Source organism: Microtus ochrogaster, unplaced genomic scaffold (genome assembly GCF_000317375.1).
Source record: "Microtus ochrogaster isolate Prairie Vole_2 unplaced genomic scaffold, MicOch1.0 UNK20, whole genome shotgun sequence".
NCBI lineage: Eukaryota > Metazoa > Chordata > Mammalia > Rodentia > Cricetidae > Microtus > Microtus ochrogaster.
Window position 1 is genome coordinate 818,383 of NW_004949118.1, and position 12,657 is coordinate 831,039.

Here is a 12,657-nt window from a genome sequence, read left to right on the forward strand (position 1 = left end):
CTGAGCACAGTGCAGCACACTGAGGCACAGAGGCATAGCGAGGCACAGTGCAGCACACCCAGCACACTGAGCACAGTGCAGCACACTGAGGCACACACAGCACAGCACACCGAGGCACAGCGCAGCACACTGTAGAGTGAAAAGATCGCTTAGAGACAATTACACAATGGTGGACTCGGTGACACGATGCAGTAAGGACGTGGCACAGGAGGAAAACATGATTCCCGGTTAGAGCTTCATAAAGCGACATCTAAAAGATTCCCTCACCTTTACCAGATGAGAACAAAGAGGGAAATCTAACGTTATGCTGGGAAAGGGGAAGAAAAATAACTGATACAGGCCCTGTGGTTAAAAATCTCCAAATTCTAAGCCCAATCTCTCCAATGCGGATCATCTAAACATAAGAAAAATCTTAAGTGAATTATCGGGTTTTTTTAAAGGCTGCAGTTGGAGTAACCTACAATTGTAGGGTAACTAGCTTGTATCCCCACTAGCTTAAATTTGCCGTGTGTGTGTGTGTGTGTGGTGTGTGTGTGCACACACCGCACATACATCTACATGCATGTAGGGAGGGTGGGTCTTGAGTATCTGATGTCTTACCTTGCTGCTTATTGAATGCTTCAAGAACCACGTCATGCCTCTAGGCTTTAAAGCTGCATTCCTTCTCAAGTTGTCTCTAGAAGGAGTTTCTGGGCTTTTGATCTAGAAGGTGACTGGCCTACTCTGTCCTCACTCATAAACTGAGCAGCATACCTTACCTAGAAGGAACACTTTATTCTCAAAAGGAAACTGCTTGGAATTGATATCTCACCTCTGACATGCCCCTTCTTTGGCGCTGTTTTGTTTTTAACCTCTGATGTCCCTGAAAACAATCCAGAAATGTGTTTGTGTAACCATTTAAGGCTGTGGGTTGCAAGCAGTGGAAGAGGGGATGTGGAAGAGGGGACAGTGGGAATAGTGAGAAGACTGGGCCTAGAATTCTTTCCAGAAGCCAAGTTTCACCCAGTTATTAAATGAACCAGTTCTAAACTAGATCTGGATCTAAAATTAGAACTAGTTATCTGAGCAGTGGCAATGTGAAGCCAACTGTCTCCCATCAGGCCCTGCAGGCTGCAACTGTCCTGAGCAAGTTCCCTCCGAAGCAGGCAGAAGGGAAGGACTTCTGGAGAAGGGCAACCCTGTGATGCTACAGCACCCAGGTCCTGTCCGCTGCCATGTCTCTGGAGTAGACTCTGCTCAAGCAATCCCAAAGAGCCTTGGGTTTCTGTAGAGTGCTTCACTCATGCCTTCAAATATTAATTTCTTTCTGTTCTTTCCTGGGCCTGCACTGCCTTCTCTCACTTCTTTCCCCCATCACAAGAACCTTTACCGCCTCTCCAGACCCTCGGCATTAACTGTTGCTCACTGCTATGACAAAATGCCTGAAGGAAAGAGCTTGCCTGGGCTCACAGCTCGAGGCATGGCCCGTCATGAGAGGGAGGCACAGTGACAGGAACATGAAGCCACTGGTCACGTATGTTCACAGTCAGGAAGCAGAGAAAGAAAAGCATGCTGTCAGCTGGCTTTCTCCTTTTCACTCAGTCTGGAACCCCAGACCATGGGATGGTGTCACTCACATTCAAGGTGAGTCTTGCCACTCAGTTAAACCTTTCTGGAAACATCCTTAAAAACACACTCAGCAGTGTGTTTTTTTTTTTTTCTTAATTTATTTATTTATTGAGGATTTCCGCCTCCTCCCCGCCACCGCCCCCCACCTCTCCCCCCGCCCCCCATCAAGTCCCTCTCCTAGCAGTGTGTTTTTATGGTGACCCAGAAGTGTGTTTCTGTAGTGACCCAGACACATGCTTCTCTGGTAACCCAGAGGTGTTTTTCTATAGTGGAAATGTACTTCTATGGTGACCCAGAGGTGTGTTTCTGTGGTCACCCAGAGGTGTGTTTCTATGGTGACCCAGAGGTGTGTTTCTATGGTGACCCAGAGGTGTGTTTCTATGGTGATCCAGAGGTATGTTTCTATAGTGACCCAGAGGTATGCTACTATGGTGATCTGGAGGTGTGTTTCTATGGTGACCTGGAGGTGTGTTTCTACGGTAACCCAGAGATGTGTTTCTATAGTGACCCAGAGATATGTTTCTATGGTGATTCTAATTCCTACCAATTTGACAACAAATATTAATTATCATACTCTGCATGTTTGCTTCAGGAGGGAAGCTCTTGGTTGCTAAGCTGAATCTGGCCCAGGACTGTTGGCCAAGTCAGCAGAGGCAGATAAAATATTTCTGCACAAGCAGCAAAAGGGTGGGTAGTCAGGGGCACTGATGGAAACTCTTACTGAGGCAGAGGTGAAGGAGTGACCTTGGCTTCTGCCACCAGCCTAGATCCAAAATGTAATTGATGGAGGAGGGTCATCTGTCTATGTGTTTCTTTCATTGGTTAATAAAGAGACTGCCTTGGCCTTTTAATAGGGCAGAAAATTAGGTGGACAGAGTAGACAGAACAGAATGATGGGAAGAAGGCAATGAGGCAGACGCCATAGCTCTCCTCTCCGAGATGGATGCAGGTTAGAATCTTCCCGATAAGCCACCACTTTGTGGTGCTACACAAATTACTAGATATGGGTTAAAGCAAGATATGAGAGTTAGCAAAGAAGAGGCTAGAGATAATGGGCCAGGCAGTGTTTAAAAGAATACAGTTTCTGTGTTATTATTTTTGGGGCATAAGCTAGCCAGGCGGCTGGGAGCCAGGTGGCAGGAAAGCAGCCCACTGCTCCTTCTACATGTAATGGCCTGTCCTGTTCCTTTAAGAAACAAGCCTCACCATGAGGGGCACTGGGGCATTGGGTCCAGGCAGGGAGCCATGAGGCGGGTAAGAGACAGACAGATAGGCACACCATGCAGAGTGAGGTTAGATATTTATATTTACTTAGTGGGTTATGGAAGAGAAGAGGAAAGGGGAGAGGTAGAAGGGGTACAAGGAGAGGGGGGAGAGAAGAGGAGAAGCTACCTCTTTAGAAGAGAGATAAAAAAGAAGGAAGGAAGGTCCACTTGCCTCAGGGGACTGGGGGGAGTGGGTGGGGCTTGTCTCTTAAAGGGACAAGACAGACCATTACACAAACCCTGGCCTTGACACCTCTCTTCCTAGACTACACTGTCTGGGGGTAAATGAGGGCAGAGATATGGGACAATATCTTTCTTAGTTTTTTTTTTTTTTTTTTTTTTTGAGACAGGGGGTTTCCCTGTATAGCAGCCCTGACTGTCCTGGAAGTTGCTATATAGACCAGGCTGGCCTCGAAATCACAGAGATCCGCCTGCTTCTGCCTCCCGAGTGCTGGGATTAAAGGTGTGCACCACCACCACCTGGCTTGTGGGGCAATATCTTAAATGGTAAGCAGGTTCCACGCCCTGAACATCAACTACCTATAATATACTCTAAGATACTCTAATATACCCTTAAGATAATGAGAAAGTAATTACACTATGTTTTAACCTTGATCCATGCCCTTCTGCTCTCACCATGCCCTTCTCCTCTCACCATGCCCTTCTGTTCTCACTATGCCCTTCTGCTCTCTCCACGCCCTTCTCCTCTCACCACGCCCTTCTGCTCACACCATGCCCTTCTGTTCTCACCATGCCCTTCTCCTCTCACCATGCCCTTCTGTTCTCACCACACCCTTCTGTTCACACCATGCCCTTCTCCTCACACCACGCCCTTCTCCTCACACCACGCCCTTCTGCTCACGCCATGCCCTTCTGCTCACACCATGCCCTTCTGCTCACACCATGCCCTTCTGCTCACCACTGATAAATGAAGGGCTCTGTGCATGTTGAGTTCTCCTGTGGCTAAACACTAATCTGCTCGGCTCTTTCCTTTTCTCTTTCACTTTGCCCCAACCCCCTTCCTGTGTTTCTGACAGAATCTTTGCTTGACTCGGGCTGTAATGTTTTCCTCTCATTATCAACTAATGTGTGTCATCAAATAACATGCTTAAATTCCAGAGACAGAAAATTACAAAATGTTGCATTTTGAGAAGACTGATGACTTCATCACTGTTTCCACACAAAGGCATTAGCAATTAGAACCACATTTCACTCTTGAATCCCTTTATTTTCCAGACTAACCGACACATTACATGTAATTTGTCAGAATTATTGAGAGCTGTGATCCACTCATGCATCAGTACTAAGACACACTGTCTGAAAGCCTGGGCACTGTGATGAACTACAGCAAACCAGGTCCTGAAGCCAAGGCAAAATCAGGGCTATAGCTGGGGACCCAGGACATGTGCAGACAGCTCATTCCTTCTTCTGTCCCTTAGAACATTCCCAGGGCCCCTCCTTAGCACAGTGTAGGGAATCTTGGCATTGGAGCCCGCCTACTCCTCCAGCCCCACCCCCTCTGTTTCCCTAACTGCTCCTGAGCTCCAACCACAGGTAAGTCCTTGCGATTCCCCAAGCTCTGGGGCTTGAATGCCTTGGTCCCTCCAACGAGCCATCCTCTCGGTTTGCGTACCACGTGCACACTTCTTTCCTGGCTTCACGTCCCCTCCTTGGGGACGCCTTGTCATCCCCTTGGGGAAGTGTCCCCAATCCCACTAGGCTGTGAATTTTATCATATGATATGTAAACAGTGATATGTCATATATCATATGATATGTAAACAGTGTGTTTGTGTTTCTGTTTCCTGTGCTATGAATTACCTACAGACAGAAGCTGGTCTCTCTGTGTAGGACTCCCAGTATCTAGCACGTCTCTTGACATATAATGGCTCTTTGATAAGGAACCAGGAACTACTCAGAGATGGGAAAAAGAAGAACAATGAAACAGCCAGGCCCAGGAGCAACAGACAAGTAACAGATCAGCTTTCAGTACTGTCTGCCTTGTTTGTCTCCAGAGCTGGTGATGGAGCCAGCCAAACCACTACGCGCTGGGCCTACCTCTAAGAGTCAGATTCATGGAGACAGAAAGCGAACGGCAGTTGCCAGGGGCTGTGGTGGTGTATTTAATGGGTGTGAAATTTTGGTTGGGAGAGGTGAAAAGTTCTAGAGATGAGCAAGAGCAGCATACTTCATGCCACAGAGCAGTAAAATGGTTAAAGAGGTAAAGGGGGGGGGGCGGTTAGGGGGAACACTTGCTGACTCATATCTGTTCCGCATGGCCAGTTCACCACCTATGAGTACTGGATGCTCAGAGCCCCACCCTTCTAACAGATGGACTTGCCTCTAGTAAATCCGAGAAGGGCAACAAAGAGTTGTGCTCCCCCCCAAAAAGGAGGCAACAGTTCCAGCAGAAACAATTGCTGCTCTGCACAAGGGGCAGTGTGGACCCTGGTCACTGTGGTTATCAAGCTACATGCATTCCTTTCCATCCGTTTAGTAGTATTGCCGAACGCATCGTATTAGTCCTGTACTTTGTTGCCTAGTCTAAATGCTAAGCACATGGGTGCTTCTGGGATTTGCAATTGGAAGGAGGCAGTAGGTAAATCTTCATTTTCACCTAGGTCTTCCATCACCCATGTTTTCTTCTGTGAGGCCTTTTAATCTCTCTGGTTCTTGTATTTTCTCAGGCCCCTTGATAGGGACGGGCAAGAGCAATTCTCTTTCCCGGATACATGTTAGGCTCATCTGAGCAGCTCTAAACCATACTTAGGACAAGGCTGTATTCTAGAACAATTAACTGGGAATCTTTGGAATGGACATGAATGCTTTTTAAAAGCTCCAAGATGATTCCAGCATGAAACATAAGAGGGAGAATCATCTCACCTCTTTTAGTTCTAAAGTCACAAAAGTCTGGAACTAAAAAGAAAGCTACAAATACCTGTACAAACAAAAGTTTCCTTTTCAATTATTTCCTTAGGAAGTGTTTTTCCAGATGGTATTATGTGTTCCAGGGTATGTTTTATGAGACTGCCATGTGGAAAAACCAGGCTGATGTATAGTGCCAGAAACCAAATGTACCATACTGTTACTCAGTACTCCATTAATAATACAATGTTGCCCAGTGTGGTGACATGCACTTATAATAGGAGCAATCACTGAGGTTGAAGCAGGAAGATCATGAGTTCAAGGCTAGCTTGTCTCAAAAACAAAAGCCAAAGAAAAGAGAATGTTTGGATTATTTTGTCAAGCATTCAATAGATGTAAGAGTCATCTATTTTTAAATGTATTATAAATTTCTTTGCGGGGCTGGACATCCTTAAAGTTAACTGTTTGGATTTCCTCCTGGGTGACATATTTTTTTCAAAATATATGTGAGTTATGTTGATCTCTAGGTGGATTTTTTTTTTTTTTTTTGGTTTTTTCGAGACAGGGTTTCTCTGCGGTTTTGGAGCCTGTCCTGGAACTAGCTCTTGTAGACCAGGCTGGTCTCGAACTCACAGAGATCCGCCTGCCTCTGCCTCCCAAGTGCTGGGATTAAAGGCGTGCGCCACCACCGCCCGGCTAGGTGGATTTTTTTTTTTTTACATCACTATTAAGCTGTTATAAACAGCCATCGTTGCTGAGAATTCCTGTGTATTGCATACCATACTGGTTCTTTACAAAAACAAATGTTAACTTTTTTTAAAACCAAATCTCGCCGGGCGGTGGTGGCACATGCCTTTAATCCCAGCACGTGGGAGGCAGAAGCAGGCAGATCTCTGTGAGTTCGAGGCCAGCCTGGTCTACAAGAGCTAGTTCCAGGACAGGCTCCAAAGCTGCAGAGAAAACCTGTCTTGAAAAACCAAAAAAACAAAAACAAAACAAACAAACAAACAAAAAACCCAAATCTCTAAAAGATACTTATTATCCCCAAGTATAAATGAGAAAATTAGAGTTCAGGGAGCTTAGCAGAGCTGTTTCTCTAGCTCTTTGTGACTTAGTGACTTTAACTAAAGGTCACAAAATTATAGATGGCAGAGTGAAGTTTAAATCCAGTTCTGGCATGCTGTAAGGGCCCACTATTAAAGCACAGTTAATAAAAACCCAAAACAGATACTGCAGTTCAACCTGAAGACCAGAAAAGCAAAGCAGCAAGCCACTGAGCTTTGACCTCAGTACGAAGTGGTGGTCCTGCCCCCAAGAAAACTCAGAATGAGACTAGACTGAGAGCTGTCTCCTCCTGTCTTATATTCCTCTCTAGTTCTGGGATTAAGGACATGCACCACCACTGCCTGGTTTCTATGGGAAGCTAGTGTGGCTACTGGGATTAAAGGTGTGTGTCACTGCTGCCTGGTATGTAAGGCTGGCCAGAGTTACTGTTTACTTTTCTGATATTCAGGCAAACTTTATTTATACAAATGAAATGCCACTACATGCTATAGTGATATTTTATTTATGTTTTATAAATAAAGCTTGCCTGAGACCAGAAGATAAAACTAAGCCACTAGAGGCCAGGCAGTGGTGTCACACACTTTCAATCCCAGGATTTGGGAGACAGAGGCAGATGGGCCTTCGTTTCTCTATTTTATTTTTCAACAGTATTTCACGTTGAAAAGATTTCTTCCATCATAGTTTATCACACTTGGGAAAAGAGGTATTGAGCTTCGTAGTTTCAAGTTTTTACTATTACTATTTTTTCATCCCTCGGCCAATTTTCTGTTTTTAAACTTAGTAGCATCTGGCTTAATGGAATTTTGTTCATTTATAATACTTTAAAGTTATGCTAAGACATGGCCTTTAATGAGGCATTTTATATGAAATTATGATGAAATAGAATTACAACAGGAATTAATGTAGTGGTGCTAAGCATTTTCTTTAATATCCTCCTTTGCCTTGGATAATAAATTTTATTGAGTGCCATGAGCCACCTTTTGGGGTGACTTCTGCCATAGCCCTGGATACACCAGCTTCATATGTTTCAGGGTAGAGGTGTGTGAATTATAAATGCTAGAAAAGAAGAACAGAGATAAGAAAGAAACACAGAAACACAGAATAGTACCAGGAGGGCAATTCAGGGAATACTGCATGCTGAATTTGCCCGTGTTTATTTTTCATACGCTTTTATAAGCCAATAGAAAAGGGGGAAAGAAAGAAAAAGACTGCTTTAACAGGACACAAAGGACAGCCAGAACAGTTACTGGCTTCAGTACTTGAGACATCAAGTCACTATTTCCTGAGTAAAGCATTTGATGCTTGTAGCAATGAACACACCCTAGACCAAGTATCCTGTAGGCAGTCACTCCCTATGCCAACCCTCCTATTTTAAATGAAGGACTACAGGAGTATGCTTGAATTCTCTGACCTTTGGTCAGGATGGAGCAGATCCACCTCTAACGATCATCTTAATGTCCAAAACACCAAGTAACCACACCCTAGGTCAGGCTACACCTGTTAACAACTTTGAAAGAGCAAAAATAAGCTCAAACTCTCTGATCTTCAAACAAGGTGGAACAGGCTCACATCTGTGTCCCAACAATTGAGCCTATCTATCTAAACAGTATCTAACCCCTCCATGGCTAATCTGATCATCTATGTGGTTGAGGAAATTTCATTTTGGACTTACGAGACCAAAAGAAGTTTGATGACATTCAATTTGGTTGAGTTTCAAACAGGACGGCTCTCATCATCTATTTAACTACTCCCCAAAATGCCCTGTGTCTTTTCTACTGCTTTTTCCCCAAATTTTTATGGTGCACAGCCGAAAGTTTTACTGTGTTCAGGTGGCAGATAGGCTATTCTACTACTTTGAAAGGCACTGGGAACACAAACAATGAAGGCTCTCTGGGCAGCAAATCCACCTTCATAGTGTTTTCTTCTTCCTCACCCAAGTAATGCGTGGAGCACACAGGTGGCCATTGAAGAACCCCGACCTAGGAAAGCCCTTCAGATTAACCTCTGGGTCCGTGGCTTTCGTGGGCAGGAACCAGCACCAAGAACACTGCTTCACTGACTTGGCGCTCTGTGGTATTCTGTGTGAAGTGCCTACAAGTTACATAGATGAGATATTACTTTCATCTGCCATTGCTTCTCGGGAAAGGAGAATTCAGCCTAAAGCCAGAGCGTACTTACAGGTGCTAATGCAGCCTTTTCTCGAGGTACTGATTTCAGTGGGGTTGGGCCCACTTGCTGGGAAGTTCCATGAGGTTCATATGATCTCTTTCTCTGGGAAAAAGAAAGATAGGAGTAAGTATTACTCTTCCTGTTAGATAAGTGTTCCCCAAAGGCCCATCTGTTAAAGGCTCCTCCCACCCCTCTGAAGCCAACCACCTACATCTCTCCATTTGCCTACAGTCACATCGCTCTCTGATCTCCTCTGCCTCCATGTTCCACTCTGAAAACTCTGTGACATTTGTCACAATGGAACAATGCAGGATAATCTTCTTAATTTAAGGCCAGCTCATTTGTAGAAGAAGCTGCGGGCTGTGTTCCTGCCGCCTGGCTCCCGGCCACCTGGCTAGCTTATGCCCCGAAATAACAACACACAAATTGTATTCATTTAAACACTGCTTGGCCCATTAGTTCCAGCCTCTTATTGGCTAATTCTCACATCTTGCTTTAACCCATAGTTAGTAATCTGTGTAGCACCATGGTAATCTGTGGTAGTAATCTGTACACAGGTAGTAGTAATCTGTGGTGGTTTACCGGGAAAGATCTTAACCTGTGTCCATCTCTGAGAGGAGAGGCATGGTGTCTGCCTGAATCTGCTTCTTCCTCCCAGCATTCTGTTCTGTCTACTCCACCTACCTAAGCTGCTGTCCTATCAAAGGGCCAAGGCAGTTTCTTTATTAACCAATGAAAGTAACACACAGACAGAAGACTTTCCCACATCATTTCCCCTTTTTCTGTTTAAACAAAAAAGAAAGGCTTTAACATAGTAAAATTACATATAACAAAACAGTTATCAAGCAAGAATTACAGTTACAATATTTATATCTACCTTACCTTTTATCATAACTAAGGAAAACAATAACTATCTATTCTCATTAGCAGCTTTAATTTCATTATCTACCTTAATTCTCTTTGCAATATAACTCAACAGAGGTCCTAGGAATTCGGATATGGGTATCTTTGAGGGACTATTATTCTGTCTGCTATGCACAGGGTACATTACAGCATTCTTGCTGACAGGAACAATACCACAGAAACAGAACTGGATATTGCAGAAGCGGGGAGAACTACTAGTGTGGACATGGGTGAGAGGACACAGAAATGGGCTTTTTAGGGTTCAGTTGCCAAGGGAAGACTCTCGGGGCAGATGCAGGGCAGTAGATGATGAGGTGACCATTTTCTCAGTGACCTACAAGCAAGGTCTCTGTGAGTAACAGTGGAGTAGAAGTCACAGAGGTATGATGATGAGCAGAGAATATGCTCAGTATCTGCTTGTATTGCAAGCATGAAGATTGGAATTTGATCCCAAGAACACATGGTTTAAAAAAAAAAAGCCAGACATGGCGATGAGAGTCAGAGATCCTTGGGATTTGGGGTTTGCTAGCCAACCAGTCTAGCCTACCTAGGAGATTCCCAGACCAGTAAAGACACCTATCTCCCCACCCCTCCAAAGAAGTGCCTATGTGAGGTTTCCCTCCAGCCCCTACATGCACACATATACACGTGTACATTTATACACATGCACAGGGGGCAGGGGTACGTTATAGAACTGACACCTAAGAAAAAAAAGAGCATGACAGGGTGAGGACCAGTGATCTGTGATCACTGCCTTAGTAAATGATCGCTAACGCATTTCTTCCAGTCAAGCAGACAAAGAAATCTGCCATGGTAATTCGTCAGGGTAAGCTCTATCACTTGAAATTCCAGGCCTCAATACAACCACAGTTGTGTACTGACAAAACTGCATTAATTTTTTCCTTAATTCTCACAAAAACTGAAAAAAGTAGATATTAATATTATTGTGCCATTTTACAGATGAGGAAACTAAAGGGGTTGCTAAAGTAAGCCTAAACTATAATTCTTGTTTAATGTATTATTTTAGGTAAAACTAATTTTGGCATTGTAAAATTAACTCAATAAATATAATCTGATCAATACATTTATTCATTAACAATTAGAATCAATTATGTCAAGATAATATTTTGGAATAGCTTATGATAGTGAGAGTTCTTCTAACAATGGGGCAGCCTGTTTAACCTTGGAGTCAGGTATCAAGGTAACTGTTACTGTATAGTTGACATGTTTTCTTTATATTCAGTCTTGTATCTTACTTAGTATTTTAATTTTTCTTTTTTAAATATTTATTTATTATGTATACAATATTCTGCCTGTGTGTATGCCTGCAGGCCAGAAGAGGGCACCAGACCCCATTACAGATGGTTGTGAGCCACCATGTGGTTGCTGGGAATTGAACTCAGGACCTTTGGTAGAGCAGGCAATGCTCTTAACAGCTGAGCCATCTCTCCAGCCCTGTATTCTAATTTTTTAAGCGCTTACTTAACTTACTGTTACAGCTACAGAGCTGAGGCTTTAGCTCAGTGGGAAAGTGCTTATTGAACATGTACAAGGCCCTGGCTTTGAGATCAGTACTGAAAAAATAGCATAGAATAAGTTTATTCAAATATCCTTAATTCAATTCCACATTTCACTTTTTCTTTCCTTTTTGGAGACAGTCCTCAAAGTAGTAGCTGAAGATGACCTGAGAGTCCTGCCTCACCCTCCCAAGTGCACAGATTACAGGCATACACTGCCGCTCTGGGTTTATGCAGTGCGGAGGATCGAACTCAAGGCTCTGTGCCAGCAGGCACTCTACCAACTGCACTACCTGTGTGTATGCCTGTGGTCCCATGTGGCTTTCACCTCACTCATCATTCCTCAGCTTAAAAGAATTTTGATTAAATCCATTATATGAATTATGAAAATTTCGAAGATGTAATGAAAATATTACATGGAAAATAATTTGGGAGTGGGAGAAATGGCTCAATAGTTAAGAACACTTGTTGCTTTTGCAGAGGACTCAGGTTCAGTGCCTAAGCACCCACATGGTGGCTTACAGTTATCCATAAATCCAGTTCCAGGGGATCCAACACTGTCTTCTGACCTCCAAGGACACATGCTACACATACATACATGAAAGCAAAACACTCACACATAAAATAAACTGAATATAAAATATTTTTAAGAAAAATAATATTGACTAAAATTTAGAAACTAGAGATTCTTCATTCATGTTGACTTTTCTACACACTTTTAACATACTATTCGTATTCTATTTGTAGCTCTTGTGCCTGTGCCATAGATTTAATTATCAGACAGACTTAATTAAACAACCTCTTCATTTGAAAGACAAGAGCTCCTCCTACTGTTTTCCTAGACTAATGCTCCTTGTTACACCACACATATCTCACCTACAAGGGATTAGACTTCATATTGTTAAAGGCAGAGTGATGGCTGGAGACGTAGCTGGTCTGGTGCTTGCCTAGTACGCATGTTCGATTCCCAGAGCGGCACAGAAACAGGCATATGGCACATGCTGTAATCTCAGCACTTGGGAGGTAGAGGCAGGAGGATAAGGAGTTTAAATGCAGCCTGGGACTACATGAGACCATAGCTCAAAACACAAAGAAGAATATAAGCCCATATTTCTCAACATTCAGAAGTTTCTTACATGCAACAAAAATCAAAAGTGGGGCTGGAGAAATGGATCAGAGGTTAAGAGCATTGCCTGCTCTTCTAAAGGTCCTGAGTTCAATTCCCAGCAACCACATGGTGGCTCACAACCATCTGTAATGAGGTCT

At 43.7% G+C, this 12,657-nt stretch overlaps 1 long non-coding RNA gene across 1 annotated transcript in view; it reads right to left on the bottom strand.

Annotated features, from left to right (window-relative positions):
• Window positions 1-8,816: 8,816 nt before the first annotated feature.
• LOC113458408 overlaps window positions 8,817-12,657 on the bottom strand; it is an 8,396-nt gene continuing 4,555 nt past the window's right edge. Inside the window, exons 3-4 of the long non-coding RNA XR_003378795.1 lie at window positions 8,981-9,073; window positions 8,817-8,893 (exon numbers count right to left, since the gene is read on the bottom strand). This is a non-coding gene — a long non-coding RNA (uncharacterized LOC113458408). The remainder of the gene's footprint in view (window positions 8,894-8,980; window positions 9,074-12,657) is intronic.